At 37.7% G+C, this 25,560-nt stretch overlaps 2 long non-coding RNA genes and 1 other non-coding gene across 3 annotated transcripts in view; 2 read left to right on the top strand and 1 right to left on the bottom strand.

Annotated features, from left to right (window-relative positions):
- Positions 1-11,154, top strand: part of LOC121031693 (uncharacterized) — a 60,459-nt gene extending 49,305 nt beyond the window's left edge. The window contains exon 2 of the long non-coding RNA XR_005790851.1: positions 10,552-11,154. This is a non-coding gene — a long non-coding RNA (uncharacterized LOC121031693). The remainder of the gene's footprint in view (positions 1-10,551) is intronic.
- The window catches only part of LOC121031692 (uncharacterized), a 276,759-nt gene extending 263,419 nt beyond the window's left edge, over positions 1-13,340 (bottom strand). The window contains exon 1 of the long non-coding RNA XR_005790850.1: positions 13,240-13,340. This is a non-coding gene — a long non-coding RNA (uncharacterized LOC121031692). The remainder of the gene's footprint in view (positions 1-13,239) is intronic.
- Positions 4,308-4,392, top strand: TRNAR-UCG (transfer RNA arginine (anticodon UCG)). The gene has a single exon. It is a non-coding gene; the product is annotated as a tRNA-Arg (tRNA).
- Positions 13,341-25,560: the final 12,220 nt, after the last annotated feature.

Here is a 25,560-nt window from a genome sequence, read left to right as displayed (position 1 = left end):
GAGTTGGTACTAAGCAGGAAAGTAAACAGGCATCTCACATCTTTCCTTACTCTTCAAAAGCAGCCATTAGACACAGAATAAATAGCTATAAAGCACCAGCTGCTCCACAGACCCAGGCCTCAAGCATGAGACAAACTATCCTCCACAGGGTAGTATCCAAAGAACTACCACTGAATAGTGGTATCAACACAATTCCTGAAGTCAGCACCAATTTCCAATGCAAGATCCACACACTTCAGTTGAACTGGAGTAAATTGGTTCTTAAAAAGGTGAGGTAGTCAGAGGTTGGCATAATTCTCATCCCAGACTGCACATAAGAAGAAGTGGTTTGGGTCCAAGTACTGATAAGGTACAATCCTGGTCTTTTTTTTTTTTTTAAGTTTATTTATTTTGAGAGAGAACACATGCATGCAAGCAGGTGGAGGGGCAGAAAAAGAGGGAGAGAGAAACCTGTGAGAGAATGACCTGAGCCAAAATCAAGAGTTGTATGCTGAACCGAGTCCCCCAGCACACTCCAGTTTTATTTTTAATATCCTCTTATTATTCTGTAATCAGCTTAATCTGTAAATTGATCACATTTAGGATTTTTATTATTTTTATTCCACTTAAAGACATTTCTATTATTTACTTTTTTTTTCTTTCCAGCGGACATTGCTATTTTATACCACTGTCCTTAAATATCCTTCTATTACTTTATCCACAAGTGAAGACATACAAAAACACTTGTTTCAATTTATATTTGATAGAAATATCACTTTTACTCATGTTTGATGGAGTGTGTAGTGTTCTTTGGAACTATCTTAATTTGTGGGCTCTTATTTTCCATTCATTCACTTAGCTGTTTTATGTAGATAGCACATATGCAGAGAAGGTTTAAGATTATATCTCTTTCTAGAGATTCTATCTTGCATGCTGTGATGGTTGATGCTATGTGTCAACTTGGCAGGGCCATGGTGCTCAGAGGTTTGGTCAAACGTCATTCTGGATGTTTCTGTAAGGGTGTTCTTTTAGATAAGATTAACATTTAAATTAATGGGTTTTGAGTAAAGCAGATTGCCCTCCATAATGTGAGTGAGCCCCTTTTAATCAGATGAGGGCCTTAGAGAACAAAGACTGACCCTCCCTGAGCAAGAAAGAATTCTTCCAGGAAACTGTCTTGGAATTCAAACTATAATTCTTCCCTTAGCCTCCAGCCTGTTGGCCTACACCAGGAGATTTTAGATTCAGTAAGCCTCCATAAACATGAGAGCCAATTCCTTAAGGTACATCAATCAATCAATCTCTCTAGATATGTGGATGCACACATATATTCTGGGTATACATACATGCACACATCCTTTTGGTCCTGCTTCTCTGGAAAACCTTCACTAATACAGATACCTGTGAGCTGTAGATATACATAGAGATATAGACATGATGTAGATATAAATATAAACATATATTAGGTTTAACAAACATATTAGGTTAAAACAACACACATTTATTCCATTTCTGTGGGCGAGGGACTGGTATATCATCTAGGTCCTCTGGGTAGAGTCTCATCAACTGGGATCAGGGCATTGGCAGGTGCTGTGGTGTCTAATAAATGACTCAACCAGGGAATGATCCCATTTTTTTGCAGAGTTCAGTTTCTTGCAGTTGTAGGATTGAGGGCTCCAGTCATGCTGTCTGTTGGCCAGAGACCACCCTCAGTTCCCTCCTACACGGATGTTTCAACATAGGCAACCCACAACGTGGCAACTTTCTTCCTCATAGTCAACAAGGGAGTGAGTGACTCCAGCAAGACCAGAGTTACATCTTATGTAATATAATCACATATATTCCATCACATCTGTGTATGCTATTGATAAGAAGTAATTCACAGGTCCCATCACATTAAAGGAGAGGGGCATCACAAGGATATGAACACCAGGAGTTGGGAATCGTGTCAGTGACCTTACATCCTATTATATTTTCTCTGTAGTCTAAACGCTTACAAATAAGGGCTGCCACATTTTTTTAGTCCAGTGTTCTTTCTCTTATTTTCATGAATATGATGAAACAGCATGTGCTTACATATAAAAAAAATTATTACATTCACTTACTTTTGGATGTCAAGTTATGCAATAATTGCATTTCTAAAAATGGCATCATTATAAAAGTGCACTTCTGAAATTCATTCAGGCCACACCAGTTGCAGAGTAGCCAAACGTGGTCTCTTAATGGCCATTGGTTAGTTGCTGTGCTGCAAGCCCCTGTTAACTTTTTGTTAACTTTCATTGAAGTACCCAGAAACACACTGCAGCATTATCATAGACATATGTATATTTTTCATTGCTTTAATACCATACTTTTAAAAATCCCCTTTATTAAAAAGAAACATACATGAAATCAAAATTGAGTATTTTTACTCAATTTTAAAAATTTATTTAAAAAATATCAGCTATGTGGTAGCTAAATATGTTCACATATTAAGATGTTTCTAATATACTGTTTATACTTTTACACAAGGTCATAACCTTCCTTTTCAAGTTATTTGCTTTAAAAATATTAAAACTTGTTGCTAATTTGATTTTTCTTCCATGAACATTGTCCTCCAATTTTAAAACATTTGTTTGGCACTGTATATGCAGTTTCTTAGGAACACATACACATTTCACAAAGTAAAGGACAGTACTATAAAAATAACTTGAATTCTACTGAACTGAACTTTGTCCCTGACCCTGGTATAAGACCTAGATCTTATACTGATTTTATTTCATATTTTGTTTCCGATTTTGTCTTTTTTAAAAATGTTTATTAAATGTTTTACTGCCTATAACAAAAGACATTTTAAGAGATTTAACAATATCAGTTCAAAACAGAAAGTCAAATCAATGCTGCGTTTACTGTTGTAAAGATAATCAAGGTTAGAAAAATGAACAAACATCCATTACAACAGTATTCAGTTTTCCTGAATACTCTCTGCATAGAGTAGGTTAAAACTAATGTGATTTGACCTTGACTTTCAGATTAACACTATTTTTTTAAGTATATTTATTTATTTTGACAGAGATAGACACAGCGTGAGTAGGGGAGGGGCAGAGAGTTAGAATCCCAAGCAGGCTCCTCACTGTCAGCACAGACCCTGACGCAAGGCTCGAACCCACGAAGCTGTGAGATCATGACCTGAGCCAAAACCAAGAGTCGGACACCCAACTGACTAAGCACCCAGGCACCCCTCAGAATAACACTATTAATGTCATACAGTATATGCTGACAATTAGAAAATATATCTCAGACTCCTATTATAAAAACTAACTTCCTAACAAAGGTAACAAAAGAGGGGCAGATAACCTCTGGATTTTGAGAGGAGTTGCCTGTTGCTTCTACTTCTGTATCACAATGTTCACTCACCCAGTGTCACCATCTCTCTCGTAGCCTCATAGATGGTGACTGCACAATTCTAGTACCCAAAGTACCACAGGTCTGGGAGAGAAGCAATTTGAACATTCTATTTCCACGCTACACAGGTTCCAACCATTATTCTTCCACCTTTATGCAAAACATATTCTGCCTTTAAGAGTTACCTGAGGGGTGCAGAGTAGAGATTGGGCGGTTTGAGTGCTATCATTCACCCCACTCCACAAGGAATCAAATCCTAAAGCTATGTTCACATGGAACAATACTGGAATTGGAAGCAGAATACCATTTCAGTAACAGTTGAGTAAACAGTCTGTCCCCAGTGTGGCATCAGAGAACAAGCCAAGAGAGGCTTTCTGCATCTACACCCTTGAATCCGTGTTTCACATACAAGTCATAGAAAAGTGCTTCATTTCCAGGGACAAGAAACACAACAGAAGACTTCATACATGCATATGGACAACTAATGCACAATAACATCATCTACTGGTGGAGGAAGAAAACTGAACAACAAATCTTCCAAATTCAGACGAAATTATTGTTTCATGTGGGAATAAGAGAATAGGACTGATCATTTCAGGGAAGAATGATGGGCAGGACTGTCATCAGAGCTAAGCTCCTTTCACCAAATGGCCCCTAAGCCATCTTCCTCTCCACACACAGATGATACCCATCAAGTTTACTTGTTCATTCATGCTGTGCCCTGCTCAAGGACCCTTGAATCATGTACCCTTCCCTCATTACTAGTATGATAAAGAGTTAACTCTATGGCATGACGCTGTAGCATACTGATGCTGTGTCAGAGTCATGGCTTATCACTTCAGAACTACGTGATCTTGAGGAAGTTACATGATCTCTAAATCTCCACCTGTAAAGTGGAGATATACTCAGCATCCTAACAATAATTAAATTAGCAACTATAGGGCGCCTGGGTGGCTCAGTCGGTTGAGCGTCTGACTTCGGCTCAGGTCATGATCTCACAGTCCGTGGGTTCAAGCCCCACTTTGGGCTCTGTGCTGACAGCTCGGGGCCTGGAGCCTGCTTCAGATTCTGTGCCTCCCTCTCTCTCTGCTCCTCCCCTGCTCACACTCTCTCTCTCAAAAATAAATAAAGATTTTAAAAAATTAAAAAAAAATTAGCAACTATATGTCAAGTCCTTAGCATATACAAAGCAGTCTCTAAAAGGAGTTACAGTTGATGAATGGATAAAGAAATTGTGGTTTATATACACAATGGAGTACTATGTGGCAATGAGAAAGAATGAAATATGGCCCTTTGTAGCAACGTGGATGGAACTGGAGAGTGTGATGCTAAGTGAAATAAGCCATACAGAGAAAGACAGATACCATATGGTTTCACTCTTACGTGGATCCTGAGAAACTTAACAGAAACCCATGGGGGAGGGGAAGGGAAAAAAAAGAGGTTAGAGTGGGAGACAGCCAAAGCATAAGAGATTCTTACAAACTGAGAACAAACTGAGGATTGATGGGAGGTGGGAGGGAGGGGTGGGTGGGTGCTGGGTATTGAGGAGGGCACCTTTTGGGATGAGCACTGGGTGTTGTATGGAAACCAATTTGACAATAAACTTCATATATTGAAAAAAAATAAAATAAATAAAAAATAAAAAAAATAAAAGGAGTTACAGTAAAAGGCTCAGTCTGCCTCTGACCAGCCATGTTCCTGTACATACCTATATTCCCTACCAGCTGCTTCCATTAAGTCTTCTTTATCTGCTGCTTTCTACTGACCCCTTCCTCAGGCACTTCTCTTTCTGACTCAAAACTCTTCATAGGTGTGGGAGGAAGAAAACTTCAAGACACTTTTTCCCCTCTCTGACTCAGTAGTCAGTACTTTCCCACTCCTAGCCTTCCTTTTCTCCTTCCTCCCAGTCCCTGTGTTTATCAAACCCTGTGTCAGCAAGAGCACCCCCACATCTATGCCACTCACCTAATTCTCAACTAGTGCCAGGAACAGAGGGGAACCAGACTAAAGATAGCTAAGGTGTGAGGTATTGAAGTGGCCAACAAAGACAGGTTAAAATTAATTAGATCACCTGAATTCTTCATGCACGTAGCAGACAAGCATCAGATTCTGACCATGTATTTGTCTCTAGCCTATCTCAGTGCTGTGTAGCCCACAACACATCACATACACACACATACACACACACCCCACAGGCTCCCTGAGGGCAAAAACCCTGTCTTACTCATTCTGAAGCTTTACCACCTAGTTTAAACTTTAGCACATATTTGGTACTTAGTCTATTTTTATAGAACTAAATTGAATTTTCTTTTATAATGTATCAAGTATCTTGTCTCTACATCTGCTCTCAATGAAATGTGTATTTTTAAAGTTAATGAGATGTGTATGTAAGTCACAGAAGACTGTATAAATGTAAATGAGTGCTGTCTTTTATTGATTTTTATTTTTTAAGTTTATTCTGAGAGAGTGCAAGTGGGGGGGGTCAGAGGGAGGGCGGGGACAGAGGATCCAAAGTGGGCTCTGTGCTGACAGCAGAGAGCCCGATGTGGGGCTCAAACTCACAAACTGTGAGATCATGACCTGACCCAAATCTGGATGCTTAACCGACTGAGCCACCCAGGTGTCCCGAGTGTTGTCTTTTAGAGACAGTATGAGGGATATATGTATGGTGTAATAAACACTTGACAAACTATGAGCTCTTCTTTTTTTTTTTTTTTTTTTTTATTAATTTTTTTTTTTCTCAACATTTATTTATTTTTGGGACAGAGAGAGACAGAGCATGAACGGGGGAGGGGCAGAGAGAGAGGGAGACACAGAATCCGAAACAGGCTCCAGGCTCTGAGCTGTCAGCCCAGAGCCCGACGCAGGGCTCAAACTCACGGACCGCGAGATCGTGACCTGGCTGAAGTCGGACGCTTAACCGACTGCGCCACCCAGGCGCCCCACTATGAGCTCTTCTAATGGACCATTTATAATTATTCAAATTGCCTGAGACTCACAACAGCGAAATATCCAATAACTGTGGGTAGCAGTTTGGAATGCCAGGAGATAATGGTACTGAGGCGGTAACAGGGCGTGTAATTAGATGAATAGCATTAGCACCAGAAGACAAAGTTTTTTGCTTAAAGATAAACAAACAAACAAACAAAACTGCTGAGTTACAAGCAGCAGGTGGCAATAAAACAATGCTAATACTAATACTATATTACTAATACTAATGCTAATGCTAATACTGTATGTAGAACAATCATAGGGAATCTCAAAGGCAGAGTGGAACAGGGTCTCCACTCACAAGAGCTATATAAACCCACGTACAGAAAGGCACCAGGATGTGAAGACAGAATTCCATGACACAATGAAAACACAGAAAAAGTCTTTTACAATATAATCAAAACCTATGTGAGAGTAGGTGATGAACAGGAGTCCAGAAGCAGAAAAAACAGATCAAAAAAAATGGTTCAGAAAAAGGTTACAACAGCTGGATGAGGCAGAATCAATCAGACTAATGATAAGGTCACCAATGACCTCCATGTTGTAGAATATAATGGTTACTCTTTGGTCCTCCGCTTACACGACCCATTAGCATTTCACTCACTCCTCCTCTCTCAGCTTCTAGCATATCATCCTGTCTTTTGTTTTGTCTTGTTTCCTACCTCAATATCCTCACCCTCAATTTTCTTTGCTTGTTCCTCATCTTTCTACTTTATCCACTTCACTCCCTTGGGCATCTCACTCTGTCTCATGGCTTTAGAAACCATCTGCATGCATAAGACTCTTATAATTTTTACCACCAGCCCAGATCTTTCTCTTGATTTCCAGTGGAATTAATCCAACTACATTTCCACAACTTCATTTAAATGTCTAATAAAATTCACAAACATAACATTCATCAAATTGAACTTCAGATCTTTCCCTGCTCACACACACTCTATCTTTTCCTTCTCAGTAGTAATGCCACTCTTTAGTTGTTCAGCCACAAACCTTGGGTCATCTTTGACCCTTCTTTCATACACTCTAAACTTAATCTTCTAATAAAACCTATTGTTTTAACATTCAATAAATATCAATTATCCTACCACTGCTCACAACATCCATTGTTTATCACCATCTCTAACGCACAATCCCTCACCTAGACTGACAATAGCCTTCCAACCATCTCCCTTCAGCCTGGTCTCAAGACAGCAGCCAGAGTGATGCTGTTAATCACAGGTCACATCTCTCTACTCAAAACCCTCCTATGGCTTCCCAAGTTTCTCAAAGAAAAATTCAAAGTCCTAGCAGCCTTCTTCTGGGCTCACAACATCTGGACCCCATTATCTCTTTATCGCATCTCTTACTCTTCTACCCTTGCTCACTCCACATAGATTCCTTATTGTTCCCACCTCAGGGCCTTTGTACATGCCCAATTCCTCCCCCTGGAATGCTCTTCTCCCAAACATCCCATGGCTTATTCCCTCACCTCCCTCAGGTTTTTACTAAAATGCCATAATTTCAGTGATGCCTTCTCTAGCCAAACTATTCAAAATTACAACCTCTATCTCAATGTACTTTCTAGTTCTCTTCTCTGCCCTATTCTTCTCCAAGTACTTATCAGTATCTAATCTAGCATTTATTTTACTTATTTATCTTGATTATTTATATACACTGTACTTTCCCATTCATCTGTTTTGTTGACTGTTGTATCCCCAGACCTTAGAGTACTGCATGGCATATGTAAGTGCTGAATAAAACCTGTGGATGAAAGGACTCATAATAAACCACATTTAGTGAATGCTTACTTTTGTCATGGATTAGGCTAGTCATAATGCAATATATTATTTTTACTAACTCCCCACAGCCTCCATGAGAGATAAGCTATGATTGTATGTCTTTAGCAGATGTCAAACAGGCTTAGGGATTCTAAGTAATGTGTCCAAGATCACATAGCTAGTCATTGGTACTGAATTACCACATTCTTTTGATACATAGTTCATAAAACCAAGTTACCACCAGATTCTTTTGGATGAATTATCTCCATGTCTCTGAACTGTGTGATGTCAATTGTACCCTCTTTAGCAATTTACACATTTTGATTACGTATACATGTATGAACACATGCCATAACAAAATTCTCAGTGGAGAATAAAGGTTAGAATCATACTTATAATCATATTCCCAGCAATGTAACTCCCACAGGGAAATACAATAAACAGTTTCATAGTCTCGCCATGGTGCTTCCTTTTCTTATTTCTAATTCATACCTATTCAGTTTATAGTTATTCTTCCCATTTTTATAACTCACTAGGCTATGAAAATCATTTTGATATTTTAAAATTGGGGAATGGTGGAATTATTTGGTCAAGCTTTATGCTGCTATGATATGCTTTCCTAATCTTGAAATAAATTTGAATGTATCTCATTGAGTGACATTTCAAAACAATTAATTTACGTCTTCTTAGAATGGATGAAGACAAACTATCCATTGTCAAAAAAATACTATATTTGTTTTTGAAACTTTATATTTCATATATGTTCTATACTCTTAGCTAATCTTATCAACTTGAACACCTGAACTGTCAGGTCAGTTGAGGAAAACCAACACAGATTTTTATGGATATTCTTTTTTTTTTTTTTCTTATGTTTCTTCAAAATGTAGTGTGATCAAATGTATCTCAAAGCCAGTCTGATAATTTGGTAACTATGTAATCATTAATATTTAGAAAAAAAAATTTCACTTTCCACTAAGAAGTATCAAATTTAGGGGCGCCTGGGTGGCGCAGTCGGTTAAGCGTCCGACTTCAGCCAGGTCACGATCTCGCGGTCCCTGAGTTCGAGCCCCGCGTCGGGCTCTGGGCTGATGGCTCAGAGCCTGGAGCCTGTTTCTGATTCTGTGTCTCCCTCTCTCTCTGCCCCTCCCCCGTTCATGCTCTGTCTCTCTCTGTCCCAAAAATAAATAAACGTTGAAAAAAAAATTTTTTTTTTTTAAAGTATCAAATTTAGTACATATTTGACATTGTCCTTAATCTCTCGTTAGGGAGAAACAGTTGGCAATGTGGTAAAATATGCATTACCTGTAATCAACTTAAAATTTATTTTTGTGCTATCTTCCAAATTCTTAAACTCTAAATGGGCTTTATCATTAAGCTCAAATTGAGGAAGAGGTACAAAATGCAAATATATATAACCAGGCTTGGTTTTAGGACTTGATAATATATTCCTAAACAGAACTGAAAACATTCATTTAAAATTGCTCCTGAAGAGAGAAGTTTAGGGAAGAAAATATATGAATAAATTTATAAAGATCTGAAAAAGTTGATAATGTGTTGCTTGAAAAATAAATTGGTTTATAATCCATATTTAATGGTTCCATTAAAGGTTTTTTAAAAAGAGTAACATTTCTCTCCCTCATTTAATTCACAATTTTATTCATTACAAACTTTCAAATCTACATGCTGCTAGGTTCAAATGCAAATGTTTCATCACTATTGTCAGCTTAAAAAGAAAGGATTTTACAAATTCAAAATGCAATTATTTGGCTGCTCCTGGGAACTTAAGCTTTATTCTTTTGGTCTCAAACATCTCAAAAATAGATCATACACACATAGAAAAAGATCAAGCCAAAGTTATTTTGAACCAAGTAATGAATAAAACCTTAAGCGAAACCAGGAATGTTTCTAAAGGAATTTATTCTCTTCTTCACATTATACTCTCTTAATCTGTTTATAACATTGAAAAGGCATATAAAAATAATTCATTGGAGTCAAAGTATAATATTTCTGAATTATAAAATGAAGTAGCTATAATATAATAATAGTCCCCAAGAGTTGGGCCTATAATACCTATCAAAATATTCTTTTGCTTATTATTAAAGATGACATAAAAAGTTAACTATTTTAAACTAAGGTAAAAAAAAAACCATAGTATTTCTAAAACTTTTAAGTAAACAGTATTAAATTTCAAAACTATTAATACCTCAAATGTATACCTTATAGAGAAAAATCACTTCAAACTTAGCAATTCCTTAAATTTTAAAATGCTTAAAGAAACAATTACATAAAAATTAAGAAACCTAAAATATTGAAAAAAAATTAGAAATTACCTGGAACTGATTTCCAGTGTGTACTTTTACTGTTGACCTCAAGTGAAATTCAAGAAAATGGTATCATGGGGTAATCTCCCTCACACTATCCTCTCTCTCTCTCTCTCTAGCGGGTTGTGACCATCTTGACCAAATGAAGCGAGAAGGTTTCACCTCATTTCACTTCTGTTTGCTTCTAACGAACAGAATATGGCAAAAAGGATGGGATGTCACTTCCAAGATAAGATTATGAAAGACTATGACTTCCTTTTTTGTCTGTCCCTCCCTCCTTTTCTCCCTCTTTCTTTGATAAAACAAGCTGTCATGTTAAAAGCTACCCTATGGAGAAGCCCATATGGCAAACAATGGAGGCCGGTCTTTGGCCAACAAGGTAGAAATTGAGGCCCTTGGTCCAACAACCTGGAAGAAAGTGAATTCTGCAACAAGTGAGTGTGCAAAAGCAGACCCCCCACCCCCCCACAACTGAACCTTGAGATGATTCTAGCTCCAACTGACACCTTGATTTCAACCTTGTTGAGAGACTTGAGCAGGAGGACCCAGTTAAACTGTACCTGATTCCTCACCCGATGACACTGTGAGATAATAAATGTGTGTTATTTTAAGGGGCTAAATGTGGGGGCAATTAGTTACACAGCAATAGACAACTAAATATACTCTTTCTTCTAAAAACATATACTCAATTAAAGGAATAAAGTTTAATATAAGGTAAGATATGTAAGAAGAGTTTTTTTTTTTTTTTGATATTATGGTGGCACCAAGAATGATGATTTATGACAAGAAATACTTATGAGGAAGATTAGAAAAAGGAGAAGGAAACGGGAAGAAGATATTTTTAGAAAGAAAAAACACAGATGATGATCATGGGCCCTGAATGTGACCCTAAGGAATCTGTACTTTATTCCGTAAGTGAAGAACCATTAAATGTTTTTGACCATAGGAATTATGAGATCCATATTTCTGGGAGAAAATTCTGGTGCCATTATATTCAAAATGGATTAGAAATGAAAAAGAAAATAACCAAATCATTTAAAGTTAATGTTAAAGTCATTTAAAGCCATTGCTAAAGTCAGGATGAGAAGGAAGGAGAGTCTGAGCCCTGTAGAAGTGTCAGTAGGAACAGAAATGGGGACATGGGTGTGAGGTGCTTGGGAGCAAAACCATAGGGTTTGGTTAACAAAAGACTATGAGGAAATGGAAATAAAGAGGAAAGGTGAAAATGGCACTAAGATGTTCAGCCTGACTGACTTGAGAGAAATGGCAACATGAAACAGAGCAGAAATGAAGGAAGAATTTAAAGGAGCAAAGTAAGTTCTTCTGAGTGGACTCGTTTGAGTAACAGCAGAATAATAATAAGGCAACAGTTTTGAATATGATTATGACACTAAGGAACAAAGTCAGAACTGCAGGTAAAGATTTGGGAATAACTAACTTAGGGATGCTGGTTAAGCCATGAAAAGAAATGAGATAGCCCACTGAGTGCTTAAAAACCTCTTATTACTCTGCACCACCTGCAGGATAACATGGAAAATGATTAGTTAACCACTTACCTAGCTTCAGCTGTTGCACATTCCAACATACATTCTATATTCCAAACACACAAAATGACTTAGGGGTCTCCCAAGACACTATGCATTTTCACACCCCATGCTAAGTCTTTGCACATTCCCCATTCCTGAAATGCTCCCTTCCTCAAGACTCATTTAGATTTTATGGAACTTCAAATGTCACCTCTTTTGTGTTTCCAAATCACGTAGCCTTTATCACATTATATTATTACAAACTGTCTTACCTTTCTGTCCTAACACATGACCCCTGGGGCAAAGATCATGTCTTCTTAATTGTTTATAACTAATGGTGCCTTGAATATTTAACATAATGTTTAAACGACAATGTAATTACTAGGGAAAAAAAAGGAAGATGGAGAGACTACGAAGAAAAAATGGGAATCATCCACCTTTAAGAAGCAGATCAAAGAAGGAATGAGGGAGACTAAGGAAACAAAATGGTTATTTGCATTTTAAAAGGGCAATGATGTTTCCTAATATTGAATTGAGAGTTCTCTTTAGTTACCAACTTCATATCAGTTAAACATGTCAAGTTCAATTTAAAAAAAAAAAAGAGGGCACCTGGGTGGCTCAGTCTATTGGGCAACCAACTTTGGCTCAGGTCATGATCTCGCAGTTTGTGAGTTCAAGCCCCGTGTGGGGCTCTGTGCTGACAGCTCAGAGCCTGGAGCCTGCTTCTGATTCTGTGCCTCCCTCTCTCTTTCCCCTCCCCCACTCATGCTCTGTCTCTGTCTCAGAAATAAACATTAAAAAAATTTTTAAAAATACAATGAAATTCGTCTTTTGTGAAGTTTGGAAGATTTTGATTTTTAAAAAAATCAGAGAATATTGTCAAATCTACCAGGAATTGGCACTGTCCCTCAAAACACATGCTGCTTTACTTGACAGAGCTTCTGCCTAATAATATAACTCCATTCTTTCCTTAACACTTCCCATACTAAAGAGCCATGAAATCTAAGACCATTGTCTCACATAACTCTTCAAGATTCTTCAATTTTATTTCATAGTACGCGTTTATGTAGATTCTCAGGGCAACCCAAATAATTGTCTTCACATATTGTCAATAATATGTCCTCTTAGTCAAACAAAACCTTTCTAACGCCAATCTTGTTCACATCCAAGACCTTTCCCTAAATACAGCTGCTTTCTTGCTCTCCAGTAATTCCATAAAACCAGACAGGTGAAATAGTATTCTGCACACAGACCACTGCCTGTACCACAGCCATTACTTACCACAATTGGCAGTACAGAAAACAGGGCTGTTCTGGACACCTCAGCCGGCACAGGCAGGATTGTTCTTGCTTGCGTTCATTTCCTTGTTGCCAGTATTTTATCTGTAAGGAAATATACAATAACCTGGCTGTTACTCTAAACTCTTTCTTTCCTAAAGTCCCTATGTACGAAAAGATGTTAATGCATGTTGTTTGAATAGTTTATGTACCACAGTAGAATTTTGTGTACGTCTTACTTAGACAAATTTAGTGTAATGTTTTTGTTTTTGTTTTCTTGTTTTTTTGTGTGTTGTTTGTTTTTTTTATTTTTATTTTTTGTTGTTGTTGTTTTTTACCCAATATAGAAGACTCTCTACTCTTTGTTCTGAGATGTTTTGGTTTTTTTTCAAAATCATGCTATTAATCACCTTATAATGCAGTCCCAAGAAAACTAGCCCTATATGCTTGCCCCAAAAAATGACTGACAGCACAAGATTCTTTATATTATTTATAGAATAAATTTTTCTTAAAACAAGTTGCAACAGAAAAAACAATACCATGGTTATAAATAATACCTGACACTCAGTAGGTGTCAAGGGAATAAAATAACTGAGCCTCAGGGAGGCTAAATGACATGCCCAAAGCTATACAATTAACACAAGGCAGAAATAAGACTCAAATCCAGGATCTGACTTCAAGTACCAGGATCTTAACTACTATTCTATAATATGCAAGATCTGAACCTTTACAGCACCTTAAAATTTATAACAAAACTTTAACATGTTATGGTCCTCAAAACACCATCAATGGGATGTCAGCACAGACACTGCTAATTAGTGATGAAGTCAGATTTGCTGATTTCAAGTATCTTTTTAATGAATTTTCTCCATGAACTCTATCAACATGTTTTGAAAGAGATCACAGAAATTGAAAAACACCTCCAAATTAGAATATAATTCTTAACCAGGGTACTCACAAGAATAAATGAGTCACTTGACACTCTGTTTCTGATTCAGTGAAGGATCTTTATTTTGGCAGGATTCATTTCTAAGAGCTCTACAAGTTGATACAAATGTCCCAAATGAGGTAACGAATTGTCACAAAGATATTTCCTCAGATTCAAGATCTGTTGTTGGCTGTAGCCAGGGGCCAGTCTTTCCCCCAAATCCTCCATTTTAATACCTTGTCCCTCCTCCTCTTCCTTCAAAGTCTCATTCCCTAAGTCTCTAGAAAGGAAAAAGGAAACCTCCTCATCCATCTCACATGTATGGAACACTGTGTCAGGCAAAGAATAAAAAGTTGATGATGCTTGGTCATGATCTCACAGTTTGTGGGCTCAAGCCCCACATGGGGCTCTGTGCTGACAGGATGGAACCTGTTTGGGATTATCTCTCCCTCTCTCTCTGCCCATCCCTGCTAGTGTTCTCTCAAAATAAATAAACAAACATTAAAATATTTTTAAGTTCATGATGCTTATTCTCAAGGCCGTCAAATTTTAGAGGGTGAAAATAGTCCCTAAAGTATCACTATGCACCTTCTTGAATTTCACACATAATAGGTGTTCAGTAAAAGCTAGTTAATGAAAACTGTGACCAGATATCTTTCCTAGGCCAAGGATGCTTTCTAGTTCTTACCTAATGTTTAAAATAGCTGTGTGAAAATTGTATTTAAAAAAAATCAACGGCGGGGCGCCTGGGTGGCGCAGTCGGTTAAGCGTCCGACTTCAGCCAGGTCACGATCTCGCGGTCCGTGAGTTCGAGCCCCGCGTCAGGCTCTGGGCTGATGGCTCAGAGCCTGGAGCCTGTTTCCGATTCTGTGTCTCCCTCTCTCTCTGCCCCTCCCCCGTTCATGCTCTGTCTCTCTCTGTCCCAAAAATAAATAAAAAAACGTTGAAAAAAAAATTTAAAAAAATAAAAAAAATCAACGGGTGCCTAGGTGGCTCAGTCAGTTATACATCTGACTTGTGATTTTGGCTCAAGTCATGATCTCATGGTTTTGTGAGTTCGAGCCCCACATTGGGCTCTGTGCTGACCTCAAGGAGCCTCCTTGGGATTCTCCCTCTCTCTCTGCCTCTCCCCTCACTTGCATTCTGTCTCTCTCAAATAAATAAACTTAAAAAAAAAGTGTTCTTTATCCACCAAAATCATTTATAAATATAAATTTAAAAAAATCAGTCAGATTCTGGACTACAGTTTTATTTTTTTTTAATTTTTTTTTTCAACGTTTATTTATTTTTGGGACAGAGAGAGACAGAGCATGAACGGGCGAGGGGCAGAGAGAGAGGGAGACACAGAATCAGAAACAGGCTCCAGGCTCTGAGCCATCAGCCCAGAGCCCGACACGGGGCTCGAACTCAGGGACCGTGAGATCATGACCTGGTTGAAGTCGGACGCTTAACCGACTGCGCCACCCAGGCGCCCTGGACTACAGTTTTAAAGAATGAACCTTGAAACAAAACAAAACATCAATGACTGATTCAAAGACAATGCATATTGCATAATTCTCTGGCAGTGTTGGAAGGGTGGAAATCGGTAGGAGATTTGGCTGAGATCTGTGTTTTAGACAACGGGACTGCAGGATGGCCTGAATATTTTTGGCTGCACATTTTTTTTTTTTTTTCTGGTGACTAGACAACGATCATCTCAGGTCCTTTGAACCACACTCTTCAAACCACAACAGGAGATGTGAGAAATCTCCAAGGGCTCTGTGTCTGCAGCCACCACCATAAGTTTGTAGATGCTTCTATTAAGAGTTTTATTAACTTCCTTGAGAAGCTGCCTATAGTTAACAAGACAGCTGGGCCATTTCCACCCATTTCACAGTGAAATAGATATCTAAGAAGGGATTGGGTTTAGGAGTTAACAGACCTCTGTCTTTGCTGCAGTTCTGTAGTCTTATTGTCTGCTCAAGGAACACAGATGACTTCAAAATGAAAAAGCTCACCTCACCCAGGAGGAAGGAGCAGAAATAGAATTGAAATTTTTAATAATTGTTTTCTCCTCCTTTTCCTTCAAAGACATCTAACTGCTAATCAGAGCTTCTGATAGGCATGAGATACCATTACACAATTATCAACTGAGTGGATATAATTCTATTACAGAGGAGATATTTGACAGATTCATTAGCTCATGTCACCTCATCATGAGAAGCTATTCAATTTTTGTTAGAATTTTTGAATGTTTGAAATATCTCAGAGATTCCCAAACTGCAAGGGGCCCAGGAATGCCAAGCTGCCTCCAATAATGGGGTTAGAACAAATCCTTCTACATTCAAAATTGTTGTTTAAGTTTTTTGAATACAGAAGTGACTTGTGTGAAGATTCAAAGCAACAACCAAGGCAAATATAATCCAGATATCAGCTGAGGTCATCCTCTGCTTTATGATTTCCTCTAATTCCTATCTCATGTCCAGGGAGAAGAAATCTCCTTAGAGAGAATTTTCCCCAAATCTGGAAGCTTGTCTTTTGTTATCTCTAATTCTGATTTCTTCTCTTACTAAATTCTCACTTATGTTTGACCCAACATATTTCTTCTCCTTTCTCTGTTCAGCAACCATCACAGATATACAACCTTTTCCTTTGTTTTATCAAACACCATTCAGTCAAGAAATTTGTGTATAGAGCAGACACTACTAAAGGTGTGTGCGATAGAGCAAGATGTGGAGGATTACGCTCCCGATATTCAACACCAAAAACAAGGACAGTCCTTTAATCATCCCTCTCCTAGGAATTTCTCAGTCTTGATATTTCTCTACTGTCCCCTACCTGCTATTGTGTTTCTGACCCTCTCTTTTTCTCTCCTGGGTCACTCCCACCTTCAAGTAACCGTTTATTTCTTATGCTGAGCAGTCCAGCCATCAGTCTCCTTCAAACCATACCCTGGAGGGCTCTTGCTTTCCAACATAAAGAGGTCTCTCAAGGTGTCTTGTTAAAAAATGTCCAGGTACTTTAGGAGAGAAATTACGCCACTCCCACAGGGGCAGAGCAGTGACCTTCCGTTGTGTTTTTAAAATAGCTGTTTTTCACTCCAGCTCTGTTTTGTTACCCAAACAAAATGGAGGTATTAACAAAAAGTTAACTCAAAATTTTAATATTATTCCTTGATAACCATGCTATTGCAAAATCTGTCTCAGAAAGTATAATGTAGGCAATTAAATAATTCAGTCGCTTATAATATTACAAACCACAAGAAATGTGACCTGCCGATTCATGTAACATCTTTAAATTTCTACACTTTTTAACCTTAAAGCAAATGATACATTTGTCATGCCCTTAATCAAAAACCGATATTCATAATATTCAGGTTAAATGTGAGATTTAGGCCTTAGGTTACTAACTAGAGAAAACCAATGCATCTCATCATTTAATTGTACTTAATGAAAACACATGACACAATGGATACAAATTTAATAGCTATGTTGAGCTTAATTCCATTAGCTGGTGATACAGCTAAACATCATGGGCTTGTATATGTGTATGTGTACACAAACACTCATCAGTATGCACATGTACATGCACATATACATTGTGCTCATTTGCTTATATGTTGTAACAATTTAGATTGTTAGCCAAAAGTAGTTTTTACTATTTTTATTTTAGTAAAATAAAAGTAAAAACACTTGCTTTGAAGGTTTGCTTATCATACCTGTTTTGTAGTAAAGATGCCATTAAAAGATAATTAGACAATTCAATATGGTGCCACGTCTAACTTTAAACAGAAGAGCATTCAAATACTATCTGTTGAAGAAAACTCAAATTTGGCAAATAAAATCAACATTGTTGCAGAACTGCATTATTTGTTCAAACCATGGAAATTGTAATTTTCTTGGACCAGCATGTATTTTAATCGATATTTATGAAGTCATCCAAATGTGCCTCTTAATTGAACCAAATTTTGCATTCATAACAGCCTCTCACAAAGGCATTGGCCAGTAATAATACAAGACTACATGTCTCATAATTTAAAGGCATTAACTTAAAATGACTATAGTTTGCAACATGCAAAGTATACCAACTGGACCAGCATAACCTAGAGAGTCATATCAAGATAATTATTTAGATATTCAGAGATTTGAAGTACAGAATCTGTGAGATTTAAAGCCATTGAAAAACTACAGGTATAATTCCTATCACTTTATAAGTCATCTTTTTTACATACCAGGAAACCCAACAGACACATATTTACCGAGTCTAGTGACTTAAACAGCAATAATTGCAATGCCAGTTAGGATAATTTTAGGAAGAAGGTGAATTTGACTGTAACATATTAGCACTAGATTAAAACACCTCACAAAATATTTTTTCATAAGGTCCTTTGCCAAATGTTTGGAACAGCTGACTACTATACAAGATTGCATTATTACAAAGGAAACATTGTAGAATTTATATACCTAATACGTCCAGAGCCCATCCATTTCTCACTATTTCACTGATACCACCCTGAAATTATTATCATCTTTTATCTGTATGTAATCTTTTCCTAGGTCTCCTATTTCTTTTCATGCATCACAGAGAAGAAGTAACCATGGAAGTCTCCAAAAAAGCAAACAAATTTATTCTCAACAGAGCAGCCAAATAATCCTTTGAAAGGCAAGTCAGATCAGGTCACTCCTTTGATTAAAACCTGCAAATGATTCTTCTCTTACTGCTAATAAGAGTCAGACAAGGCCCTATGTAATCTACCTTCTCTTCCCTGCTTATTCCATTTATATCTACAATCTTCTCCCAGATCCCGACACAAGCTGGACACGCACCTATCTTGAGCATTTGCTGTATCTTTTCTTCAGCCTGGAATACTCCATCCTCATGTATCCACTTGGCTAACTCCTTCTCCTCTTTGTACTTGATCAACCTCACGTTCTCAGTGAGATCCCCACACTATTTAATATAGCAAACTACCCAGCTGCAAACCTCTCTGACCACTATACCTCTGATCTTACTTACTCCATTTTAGTTTTTTCATAGCACTTATCACCCTGTATAAAAATATGTATTGTGCTAATTTTTCGTTCTGTCTCTTGAATGTTAGCTTCTCAAGGACAAGTGTCTTTGCCTCTTTAATTCACCACTGTATCCTATCTCTCATACAGGGTGGGCACTCTATAAACATTTGTTGAATGTCAAGTGAATGTAAATGTGATAGGAATGTAACACAAAGAAGCTTCCAGTCACCAACAGAGACAGTATAAAAGCTTCATGGAAATAACTTGGTTTATGCCACTAAGTATTCAAACCTAAGAAACCGATATTATTAGAAGGCCCCTCCATAACCAGCACCAGGTATCCTGAAGTATTCTTACAAGAACTGGGAATAATTTATCTTAATATGCAATTCCTGTTGGTCTTAGAATTTTACAATTTATCATGAGAACACAGACCCTCAAATTCCTTGGATACTAGCACTTCTTAAATAATTTCTCTGTCATTTCATTATCTTTTCATCTCCTTACTTCTTTTCAGTTAGTTTACTTCACTCTCCTTTTCCTGCACCATAAATGTTAGTGTTGCCTAGAATTTCCATCCTTGGTTATATACCCCTTTTCATTTTATATTCTCTTTTCCATGCCTATACAGACCCAGTCTCCAATTAACTGGAAGTCAAAGGTCCTAGCTCTAATCTTTCCCCCTATTTCTCTCTATAGCCTAACTGCCCCTTACAGACTTCCACTTGGATATGCTATAAGCATAATGAATGTAAAATATCAAAGAATGATCTTACTATCACTGTAACCTAAAGAGTTTTCTACCTAAATACCATGATTAATAGCTGCATTATCAACCTAATTGCCTAAACCAGGAACCTAGGATTCCTCTTAGCTATTCCTTTTCTCACCTGCTTTCACCTCCTATTACATCCTTTCAAAGCTCATAAATTTTGTCAATTCTATCACATAATTATGTTTCAGATTAATTCTCTTATTCCATTTCCCAAGCCACTCATAGTTTTATTTCATTGGTATGAGAATTATTGCAACAACTTTTTTTTTTGAGAGAGAGAAACCAAGAGAGCATGAGTGGGGGAGGGGCAGAGAGAAAGAGAAGGAGAGACAGAGGATCCGAAGCAGGTTCCACATGAACAGCAGTGAACCTGACTTGGGGCTTGAACTCACAAACCATGAGATCATGACCTGAGCCGAAGTCAGACACTCAACCAGCATCCAGGTGCCCCTGCAACAACTTTCTAATTGAGCTCCAGGTCTGTCCTCTTCTCCATGGCAATCCCTCCTCTCCAATTTGTTCATCTGATAAACTCTGAAATTAAACTTTCAAGTCCTGGTAAAACCTTCCTTGCCTCCTTTAGTGTTCTTTTATGCTCCAAATAATACTTACCAAATTGCATATTTAATTCTTTGGGAATGTCTGAGTCTGGGTATACAGTTGCTGGCTTCAGGCAGTGGTATCACTCAGCCTGCATGAAGTATGTCACCATAGCAGTGACTGAGGCAGAGCAAGTGGCCAAGGGTGACACACACATGAGATCATAAAAATCTGAGAATGTGAAAAAGACGTGTCTGATACACAGTTCAAACAGTCTTTCTAGGGGCGCCTGGGTGGCGCAGTCGGTTAAGCGTCCGACTTCAGCCAGGTCACGATCTCGCGGTCCGTGAGTTCGAGCCCCGCGTCGGGTTCTGGGCTGACAGCTCAGAGCCTGGAGCCTGTTTCGGATTCTGTGTCTCCCTCTCTCTCTGCCCCTCCCCCGTTCATGCTCTGTCTCTCTCTGTCCCAAAAATAAATAAATGTTGAAACAGTCTTTCTAAATTACAGGACAACATCTCAAGGTTTGCTTAAACATTTGTTTCCTTCCAGACATCCTTGCCTGTATTTATCCCGTGCTGGTTTTTACAGTATCTTTTTCTCCATAGAATAAAGCCAAGGTATCTGCCTACCTTGTAAAGCATAGTCCATTAACTGCACCTAATTTTCCCAAGTAAACAACCCAGAAGCTTGTACTATAAAAGGCCCAGAAAACAGATGAACCAGGTGTTATCATACATTTCTTGGATTGTAAACACATGATAAAGGAAATTTTCAACTTTTAATATTTGTGGGCCCTGCCCCTGGGCTCCCAGGGAAGCTATACTTTTACCAAGGTCAAAATGACTTTACCAAACTTCAAAGCACAGGCTCTATTTCAGCCCTGAGCACACATTGTACATCTGTTTTGTTAGCAAATAACCTAAAAGAAACATTTCAAACTAAAGATAAGAATAAAAAATCTCCCTAAATTCTGTTTCCACACTTCTGAAGCCTGCAACTTGGCACATACTGAACGCATCAGATAAAGTTTGTAATTTTCTGAAATGTCCTTCATCATGAGGATTTGTAACTCTTGATGTAACAACAACAAAAAAATGTAACCTTGTATTAGACATTCTTTTCTGGAGCACTCTCTTCTTTGTGAAGATGATGTATCCCAGACAGGTGTCCTCAGTTGGGCTCAAATAAAACTTTTTTTTTTTTTTTTTGAGAAACTCTAAAAGGTTTGTTCATTTTGTGTTGACACAGGCTTCTGTAAGTATATAGAACCATTTGATACAACTCTCCCAGAATTACCTCACATTAGTGTTTTAGCAAAATTCCTCACAAATACAGGCCAGATTCATAAAGTACAAAAGTTTATTAAAAGACTATCATAGCTAGAATGAAACATACCAAAATGTTAGCAAGAACATTTTTAATCTTCTCTATTTTGTATTTTCCAAAATTTTTGCATTAAGTGTATATTTTTCTTATTATCTTAGGGAAAAAAAATTTAACTATAAGATGTGATTATGGGAGAGCATGGTTTGTGAATTCTAAAAAGTTCCAAGGTTTAAAATGGTGTCTCTTTAGTTCAGTGCTATTGGTTTCTGGTTCTTGAAGCTGTTGAAGTTATAACTAACAATAATTTAGAACATAGCTAGCTCTTACTACTTCCAGCAACAGAAAAGACTAGTCTCTAGAAATCCTGTTCAACCCCTTCCAGTATATGGTTGTCCATTTTGGCAACTTTGACTCCTCCCGGTCCTAGGGTAAACTATCCTTGGAACTGAAACAAAAGGAACAACGTTTTAAGTAAATTTGAGTTGTAAATAATGTAAATAATCTATCTTTATCTCATATTGCTAATTAAAAATAAAGTTAAATTTAAAATATTGTCCTAAATTTTTAACCTATTGTACTAAATTTAGACTATTGGTTATACTGGTAGAGAACTCATGAATAATTTTTAGTTTATATCCCTAAAAATGAATCTGTCCTACAATGACAAAAAGAGGTTCAATAAAAAAACCTTGTGATTCTGTAAAACAATTATAATTTTTCTTTATAAGACAATATTAGCATACATTTGTTCTTCTTTCAAATACTTTTTTTTTTTTTTTACCATAGAATGCACTAAAGATATATGGAAGTTACTGAAAGGACTTTCAGTTTAGTGTATCTCAAAAAATTGTGCTTAAAAGCAAAACAGCCATAATCTATAGTAAAAAAAAAAAAAGATATCTTTGATTTGTCATGAATCTTTTGGTAAGATACAAAGATCAAGCTGGAAATGTGTAGCAAACGCTCTAAAAAAACATCAATATGAGCATCCATACTACTGCCCTCACCACAGGTACACTGTGCGAGGCTTGCAGGAGATGTTTTAACATGAAGGGCACTGAGTCGATACCTTGTGCTCAGAGACCTTCAAGTACTGGCAGGTGGCATTTCTCATATACAAAAACACTGTAACACAAGAGCGCACTTCTACAGTGAGAAGGATCGGCTTTCAGAGTCAATGTTACCCCTGCTTCCCTTGCCATGAATAATCATTAATGATTCTGAGGAATTCTCGGCAGGTTTGCTGGTGTGCCTGTATGCTAGTCAGTGTTAGATAATCAAAGAGCTGGAAAGGACCCTCAGGACTAGCTAATACAGTGCTTCGTTTTAGAAAATGAGACCCAGGGAGAGTAAGTACCCTGTTCCTCAAACATTCTGGACAGAGAATCATTATCAATGTATTAAGGTAGTCTGCCTCTTACAAGAATACTAAATGTAATGTTTTTTTATAATTGAAAAATGTTAACAAACCCCACATAGATACTTATATAATTTTCTCAAAACCAGCTGAACTTTTTTTTTTAACTTTTATTTTTTTAACTTTTGAGAGAGGGAGAGAACAAGTGAGTGCTATCAGTGCAGAGCGCAATGGCGGGGCTCAAATTCACAAACCATGAGATCATGACGTGAGTGGAGTCTGACAGTTAACTGACTGAGCCACCCAGGTACCCCCCAAAACCAGCTCAACTTTAATATGACAATACCAACTCCAAAACCAATGCATATACATATTTGAAAATTAAGATTATTTCATGCTTTTCTAAACTGCTTTGTGGAAGTGAAGGCCTACCTTATTAACCAACTTGAGAGCAAATTTCTATTTTTATGCCAAGGAAAATCTCCTCCCCTGAAACATTCATCTTCTTTATTTGGGAGTCCAATTTCAGTTTACAAGCAGACAAGAAGCATCTGTCGACACAGCACCAACTCTATTTAGTACACCAAACAGACTGGCCAGCTTTGAAATTAGCAATTAATAAAGTGGTGTGAGAAGAGAAAATGCACATTTTTTTCTCAACTTGTTTTTGCCAATAATCAAAAAGGGAGTAGTACTTCTTTTTTATTTACTTACTTATTTTTAAGACAGAGAGAGACAGAGCATGAGTGGGGGTTGGGCAGGGAGACACAGAATCTGAAGCAGGCTCCAGGCTCGGAGCTGTCAGCACAGAGCCCGACATGGGGCTCGAACTCACGAACCGAACTCACGAACTGTGAGATCATGACCTGAGCCAAAGTCAGACACTCAACCGACTGAGCCACCCAGGTGCCCTATGGAGCAGTTAGTGCTTCTATATCACACTTCCTAGAGCAAAAACATGCATATGTACATAACAACATACAACATGATGAAAACAACATCTTTTCAATGAATCAAAGAATGGAGGATAAAAAGTATATAGGCTTTGCAAAAAAAGACAGACTTGGGCTCTAGCACATACTATGTATCCCTATGGAAAGTAGTTTACCTCTAACATACATTTCCTTATCCGTAAAATGACAAGGATAATAATATCACAAAGATGATCATTTTAAGAGATATAGCATGTGTAAAGTCATTTACCCAAAGAAAGTATTTAATATATGCTATATATTCTTTCTACACATCCCAAAGGATAGGGGCAGTTTATGCCTGTTTGAGAAGAAACCCTGCATTTGTGGTATATATTTTTATAAGTTTTACTGAGATAAAACCCACAATTATAAAGTCCACTTTCTTTTAAAGTGTATGTTTCAGGGGTGCCTGGGTGGCTCAGTTGGTTGAGCAAGAGTCTTGATATTGGCTGGGATCATGATCTCACAGCTCCTGAAATTGACCCCACATGGGGCTCTGTGCAGACAGCATGGAGCCTGCTTGGGATTCCCTTTCTCCCTCTCTGCCCCTCCCCCGCTTTCTCTCTTCTCTTTCAAAAATGAATAACAGTTTTCACTCATATGTGGAACTTGAGAAACTTAACAGAAGACCATGGGGGAAGGGAAGGGGAAAAAATAGTTTCAAACAGAGAGGGAGGGAGGCAAACCATAAAAGTCTTTTAAATACAGAAAACAAACGGAGGGTTGATGACGGTGTGGAGGGAGGAAATGAGTGATGGGCACTGAGGAGGGCACTTGTTGGAATGAGCACTGGGTGCTGTATATAAGCGATGAATCATGGGAATCTACCCTCAAAACGAAGAGCACACTGTATACACTGCATGTTAGTAAATTATATATTAAATAAAGAATAAAGTGTATGTTTCCGTGTGTTTTAGTGTAGTCACAGAATTGTGAACCATTAACCCAAAAAGAAATCCCATACCTATTAGCAGTCAGTCCAATGCTCTCTTTCCACATGTCAAGTCAAGGCATCACTTAGTCTTCTTTCTGGATCTATAGATCTGCCTCTTCTGGACAAATTGGTGGAATTTACAATATATTGTCTTTCATTGTCTTTCTTGTTAGTTTTTTTCACATAGCATAATCTTTTCAAAGTTCACCCATGCTGTAGCATGTATCAGCACTTCATTCCTGTTTATTGCCGAATAATATTTCACTGTATTGACATACCCTGTTTTAATTATCCAATCATTAGTTGATGGACACTTGAGTGGTTTACATTTGGGATAGTAGGAATAATGCTGCTCTGAACATCAGTTGACAGGGGCTTTGTATTGACACGTTTTTATTTCACTTGGTTATATGTCTAGGAGTGGAACTGTTTAGCTATCAAGCTATAGTATCTCTGATGGTGCTTCTAATTTGTAGTACTCTAATAATTAATGATGA

Source organism: Herpailurus yagouaroundi, unplaced genomic scaffold (genome assembly GCF_014898765.1).
Source record: "Herpailurus yagouaroundi ecotype Mexico unplaced genomic scaffold, PumYag 141, whole genome shotgun sequence".
Classification (NCBI taxonomy): Eukaryota; Metazoa; Chordata; class Mammalia; order Carnivora; family Felidae; genus Herpailurus; species Herpailurus yagouaroundi.
The sequence above is the reverse complement of the archived record's forward strand: the minus strand, read 5'-3'. Positions and strand labels throughout refer to the sequence as shown.